The sequence below is a fragment of the Octopus bimaculoides genome, chromosome 24 (assembly GCF_001194135.2).
Source record: "Octopus bimaculoides isolate UCB-OBI-ISO-001 chromosome 24, ASM119413v2, whole genome shotgun sequence".
NCBI classification, from domain to species: domain Eukaryota; kingdom Metazoa; phylum Mollusca; class Cephalopoda; order Octopoda; family Octopodidae; genus Octopus; species Octopus bimaculoides.
The window spans coordinates 13,397,084-13,401,811 of record NC_069004.1 but is presented as its reverse complement, the minus strand read 5'-3'; the positions used below and the strand labels follow the sequence as shown (position 1 = coordinate 13,401,811).

The 4,728-nt window shown below is 37.4% G+C and overlaps 1 long non-coding RNA gene across 1 annotated transcript in view; it reads left to right on the top strand.

Annotated features, from left to right (window-relative positions):
• LOC106882746 (uncharacterized) overlaps window positions 1-4,728 on the top strand; it is a 23,331-nt gene that overhangs the window by 5,904 nt on the left and 12,699 nt on the right. The window contains exon 2 of the long non-coding RNA XR_001411029.2: window positions 3,180-3,441. This is a non-coding gene — a long non-coding RNA (uncharacterized LOC106882746). The remainder of the gene's footprint in view (window positions 1-3,179; window positions 3,442-4,728) is intronic.

Below are 4,728 nucleotides of genomic sequence, written 5' to 3'. Positions count from 1 at the left end.
AAATAATTGTCAAACATGCCAACCTCTTGAAGCAACATGAATATCTTCAAAACACGTACTTCAGAATGTGAGAGAAAAGCTCCGTAATCGGAAAAAAAAATATTAGAAACAACCAGTATGAACCACAAATTAGATTCTAATCCACTAATTATATACCTGATAATGAAAAGAAACAATACCTTCATAAAAGAAAACGAAATAAAAATGCTTCCTAGGAAACCCTGTTGTCATTTTAGTTTAAGTTCTGGAAAAAAAAGAAAGATTTTAATCAAAATGTAAGATGGCTAGAGACAATCGAAAAGAATACTGCATCAATACTGTCAGCAAATGGATGAAATGCATAAGAAACTCCAACAACAACAGCCAGCATTGGTCAATAGAAAAGGACCAATTCTTCTCCACGACAACACTTGGCTGCACGTCACACAACTGACCCTGCAGAAGTTGAACGAATTGGGCTACAAAACTCTGCCTCATCCGCCATACTCACCACCACTATCGACTACTACTTTTTCAAGCATCTCAACAACTTCCTGCGTGAGAAATGCTTCAAAAACCAAGACGATGCCAAACACGTCTTTGACTTCATCACCTCCAGAACGCAGGATTTTTACACTACTGGCATAAATAAACTTGTTTCACGTTGTCAAAAGTGTTGATTCTGATGGTGTTTATTTCGATTAATAAAGTTTTGTTTGAACTAAGATATGTACATCTGAATTTAAAGGTTAAAAACCGCAAGAACTTTCTTGACAACCTAATACATGTGACTTAGCTGGAGTTTTCTATTGCTTTTCCTCATTGAAATATTGCGTAATGAAATCGGTTCATGTTTTTTAATAACCCTGTATGTATATATATATATGTGTGTATTGGTATTTAATTCACAAGGGTCTACTATGAGACCATGATGTAGCCCATCATTTCTCTGGGGACAATCTGATGAACCAAAAATATTTACTATGCTGCATTTTGCAGTGACATTTTCAGCTGATATACGGATGGGATTGGATCAAAAGGAAATATCCATATTTGATAGGTGACTATGGAAAATATGCTTCCCGAAACCTTTACATTAATTTATATTTTATTTGTTTCCCCTGTTCCAACCAGCGAGTGCTACAATAAGGAAAAAACTGAGCCGCGATTAATAGACAGTGAGCAAAAAATATTATACCAGACTTTAAATAAATACGGCAGTCGAAGATTCCTGTAACAAAACAATATCACACAATGCATTTATGCTTGTATCAATACTAAAATTTGGGATACTTGTCTGATCTATAGAAGAGATCCGCTCCGTGGAAATTAAAATTCATAAGATCCTGATATTGACTAGAAACTTAGTAACTGGAGTAGTGATACTTACAAACCATGTGCTACATTAGAAATAATAAAGGTATTTTATATTTGTCCCAAAGGTAATAAATGAGATGACAGATTTCAAAAGTTGGGTTACGCTGAATTTCACAGTATCGGCCAGACTACCAGATGCTACTAAGTATGAAAAACAAAATTATATAAATGGTATGAAATGAGAGGTGCAAATAGTGAGGCAGTTACCTAAGGCCAATCAAGGATCTGTAGTGGCGCGAAATTATGGCCGCCATTAAGGAAGTACAATCTACGCATGCGCAAGGGACTTGCCTTCCCGGAAGCACCTCGAGTGCACATGCGTAGTAAAACCAGTACTTAAAGTACTTCTTTCACTTTCTAAGCCTCTTCAGCATGATACCTTCGACGTGACAGCTACTTGCTCCTCTGGCATGCATCAACTTTCCAATGCCGACCACAAATTAACCAGCGGCTGCTAAGCTGAATGACACAGGATTTGTAAAACCAAGCATCACCAAAAATAAAACTTATTTTTATTATGCTGCTAATTGTTCTATTATTTTTTTAATATATAATTTTGTTGAAAGGTGATAGAGAGAGACTAATGTCTCTGTTGCAGCTATCAACCTTTTACAGATCTGTTCAGATACAAAATAACCATGATTCCCAAAGGCAAATACTCTCTGTTGGTTGCATTTCTGGTCTACACGTGGCCAGACTCATCCACCTCTCAGCAAATTCATAGGAAGTTAGCACATCTCTTTCCACTGTTACTTTCCCTACTCATAGTTTGGCCGAAGGAGAAAGTGTCTATCTTCACTTCATTCAATCTAGTTCACCAAGCAATCTATTTTACCCTAGCCATCAGACAAGGGAAAAATATATCTGCCCTTCTAGCCCCCCCCCCCCATACACACACACAAAATAAAATATAACAAAAAAGAAACAGGTGATGACTGATCCACCCGATGGATTCGTTGATAGTTGGATCCATTCTACACATGATGACAGATGTTCGACAAAATTCCACACGTCAGCAATGATAAGCTGTTGAACAAATACATGCAGGACAGTTCCGTCCTCCTGTATGGATCTCGTATAGAATCGGCTGATGGTGCTCCTTTGCCAAGAAACTAAATAACGGATCTGATGACCAGTTTCTGAAATTCGTCCATAGTCTGAGGGCTCAAAGTCGACCAGAGTAGGCTGCTTAGCTACTCTTCGTTGATGCCTTAGTATACACACACACACACGCACACACAAGCGAAGGGGGTATCAAAAGGTTCCTCGACTAGTTAAGTTTAATAAAAAATAACATATTTATCCAAGTTTTAACATCATCTCCTTCGAAATAGTCACCTTGCACAGCAATACACCGGTCCCAGCATTCCTGCCACTTTTCGAATCCATCATGTGTCGAGGGATTTTTGGGGGTTTGAATAAATATAAGAAAAGCAAAGTTTGAAGGAAATAGTAGCCATTTCTCATACTTTCTAAGGGTAAGCGAATAGGAAATAAACAGTTGCTATCCAAGGACAAAAATTGTATTACACAGTATAATTGATTAATTAACTAATTGAAGGTGGAGAGCTAGCAGAATCATTACCACATAGAACAAATTGCTTAGCAGCATTTCGTCTGTCTTCACGCTGTGAGTTCAAATTCTGTCAGGGCTGACTTTGCTTGTCATCCTTTTGGGGTGTCAATAAATTAAGTACCAGTCAAGCACTGGGTTTCATGTTATCAACTAGGCCCCACCTTAAAAATTTCAGGCCTGAGGCCTATCACAGAAAAGAATTATTTAATTAATTCTTCTATTTTTTTTTTATGTCTTCCTGTTGTAGATTTTGATTTGACTGTTACTGGCGGTTAATTGTTGATCCTGAACTTCTGTTGCAAGCACAGCTACTAAAAATGGTGGAATAGAGAAGAAGACAGAGAGGGAGACACATACACGCACGCACACACACACACACACACACACACTCATACACAGCAGAAAAAAAAGAGAGAAATAAAGAAGAGAGAAGAGAGATACACAGATAAAGAAATGATCAAGGAGTTGAAGAAATTCAAAGGTGCCCCTTTTGGAACACAAAGAATAAGGTAAGTAACCTTATATTACATACAGGTTCAGTGCCACAAACGAGGCAACTAAGCAATCACCTCATCCACTAAAATTTGTGAACTCCACAGAAATTCTGAACGACTTGGACAAAATTTCTTAATCCAACAAGAAATATGAAAAGTTAGTAATAAATACAGATGAGGACATATCTAAGACAGAAAATGATGAAGGAACTTCATGAGTAGGCTGTTGATTGGATCAACTGGAACCCCTGTCATCTTAAGCGATAGAGTGCCAATTAGTTAACCTTAAAACTAGATTTCATGTTTGCAAGTTCATTATAATTTTTAACTGCATTTTTCAACTGATGTAATGAGGTTGATAGCTGGAATGCTCATTATAGGGTTTAGAGATAGGGCATATATTGCGGGGCTGGGTTGGCCTTTGATACTAAATTCTCTGACATCGACACATTAGGTACCTACACTCACTCACACACACACACTATATGTTTCATTTACAATAATATCTGTTATGTGCAGGAATAACTTAGAAACAGATTTCGTCATCAAATCATCAGAGATTGCATAACAAGTACAGAAAACTGTGAGTTTTATAATAGCATTCAGACAATGTTATGTCAACAAATATAACAACTGTGAGATGACAAGGCAAGGAATTTACTTAAATATTAAAATGGTAAAAGTAGAAAGTTTCTCTAGTCACAATAGAGAAGGGTCTAAGTAATTCTTGTCAACATTAAGTCTGAGGCAACACTACATATCAGACATCAGAGTTAGTGGCAAATAATTAATACATTTTATTGCCTCTAACTGATCACTTGTGGGTACTTTGCATTTATCTTCATGGATGCACTGGCCTAAGCTAGCATACAATTCTATACAGATATACATTACACATAACATCAGCACCACCACCACCACCACCATTTAATGCCCATTTTCCATGCTGGCATGGGATGGACGGCTTGACAGGAACTGGTAAGGCTAGGAGCCGCCTCTGGTTCCATATTCTATTTTGGCTTGGTTTCTACTGCTGGATGCCCTTCCTAATGCCAACCACTTTATAGCGTGTACTGGGTGCTTTTTATGTGGCGCCATGACCAGTTCTTTTTATGTGGCATCAGCGCCCACACCAATGCTTTTTTCATGGCACATCACATTAACATATACGAATGTATATAGAATATACATACATATAAACACATACACAAACACACACATGCACACATAGATAGATAGACAGACATATATATATATATATATATATATATATACACACATGCACACACACACACACACACA